This window comes from Malus sylvestris, chromosome 14 (genome assembly GCF_916048215.2).
Source record: "Malus sylvestris chromosome 14, drMalSylv7.2, whole genome shotgun sequence".
NCBI lineage: Eukaryota > Viridiplantae > Streptophyta > Magnoliopsida > Rosales > Rosaceae > Malus > Malus sylvestris.
In genome coordinates, this window is record NC_062273.1 from 20,823,880 (window position 1) to 20,825,901 (window position 2,022).

The window sequence follows — 2,022 nt, forward strand, 5'->3', positions numbered from 1 at the left end:
TTCAACTTCCGTTAACCTGTACGATTTTAAACATTTTGTTCAAGTCTGTCGCCTCTGGTTTTATTCTTTAATTCCAATTTAAAACTCATACAGGGCAAACTAAGCAAACCCAGCACGTTGGGTTATAAGAAATCGTGAAACAAAAATCAAACCCAGCAAATCGGTTCTAATTAAGCAAATTAAACACACAATTAACAATTAACAAAACGTCCAAAAAAACCGTAATTCCAACTCTGAAAAACCACCAACTGGAACCGGAAGCGTATGTTTATGCATTCCAAATAATTTCGACCGCATATAAGCATTCTCTCGTCTCTTTTTTTCCTTCCATTTTTCTCTCCTCTTGTTTGAAGGCTAAAGATTTTACTTTTGTAGAGAGGGAAAAAAAGTAGAGAGAAAGAAGAGAATTCCCCATCCGAGCAAGAAACCCCTACTCCCTACCGACAATTTAAAACGGAAGTACAAACCATGACACATGTACTTCTGAAAATCACGAAGATTCCCGATACAACCCCCAAATTAAAAAAAAATTGAAATTAAATAAGAAAAAAACCTTCTCATTTAATTAATATAAGATTAAATGCTAATTGATGTGAATTATGAGATTGGAGAACCCAAATTAAACACCCAAAAGAGACCCAATCACAAATCAACGCCAAAGTCTTCAACTTTGGAAAAATAAGAAAAACTAAAGGGGAAAGAAAAGGAAGTACAAGGTTTTTTTTCCTCTGAATTCTAATGGCGGGAATTACAACTAACTCTAGAGCTCCGCCGTCAAATTAATCATCTGTGCGCCGTCACCAGCGTCTCAATGAACCTCAAACCGTCGAATCTCGGCTCGAACTTATCCTTGTCCGACGCCGTATGCGAATTTTTCCCGCAGTTCTTCGACGCCGGGGAAGAAAAACCCTAATCAAAAGCAATTAACGCCGTAATTAGATTAAAGTTCCGATATAATAACAGATCCATTAATCCAATTTCACGAAATTCAAAGCAAAATCCAAACTTTGCAGCATTTTGTAATTTTGTGCGTACCTGGTTGGACGAAGACGACGTCGTCAGAGCCATGGTGGAGGCGGCGACTACCGATGCGACCAGAGGGCCCGAGCCCTTCATTTTCGGAGAACTCGAAGTCGACGAGAGGAGAGAAACGGTGCGTTTCGGGGCTCCGAAAACTAATGATTCGAATTCAGGTGGTCGAAACCCGACGAGGCTCGCCGGATCTCTAACCCGAACTTTGCGATTTCCTTCTCTCTTTTTTTTTCTTCTTAATTTTCCGTTGCGGAGAGAGGCTTTGGCTGGCGCCTCTGCCGGGCCGTTATTTATACGCGTTCCCTGGTGTGGGCGACTTTCACCGCATTTAACGGGATTTAATTTTAAATTTAGATCCGGCTTCGTGTGGAGATTCTTTGTCACGCTAGCGTTTTTGGCTGGTCGGATGGATGGATGGTTGTGATTGCCTGGTGTTTGATTCGCAAAAAATCTGACATCGAAAGGTTTACGCTCCCCAGTTTGGAAGAGATTTTTAAATTTAACCGGTACACGGGACGGTACATCACGTATCACTATACAAATGATTGGATATGTGTGTTAAAAAGTTAATAACTTAAAAAATAAATTTTTTTTATCACTCCTATTAAAACAAGTGGTGTACCACTTGTGTTTCCGTCACAACTAAAAATTTCTCCTAGTTTGGACCACGTAATTAAACAGCTAGATGTACGATGAAGAACTCAATAACTTGGATCGAACAACTAAACAAGTAAGCATTTCAGGGCATGTTTTAGTGGCTGATCCATGATTCATACCTCATAGGGGAATCTAGTGTAGAGATCAAAACTATTTTGGATTCAAATAATGTGTCAAATTTTTTTTTTTTCGAATTCCAATCTATTTCTATTAAGTTTTTTTACCAAGGCATTTTGTCAAGCATTTGTTGGCATGTTGACATTTGTTGAGACGTGTCGAGCCATGTGTCTAGGCTTGTCAAGCATCACTTGTCGAGCCCTAGCAAACTGACGT

General features: G+C 39.6%; 1 long non-coding RNA gene across 1 annotated transcript; it reads right to left on the reverse strand.

Moving 5' to 3' along the window:
- Positions 1 to 536: 536 nt before the first annotated feature.
- Positions 537 to 1,476, reverse strand: LOC126598449 (uncharacterized). The gene is made up of 2 exons (XR_007614831.1): positions 1,036 to 1,476; positions 537 to 909 (listed from the first exon to the last, which is right to left on the reverse strand). It is a non-coding gene; the product is annotated as an uncharacterized LOC126598449 (long non-coding RNA).
- Positions 1,477 to 2,022: the final 546 nt, after the last annotated feature.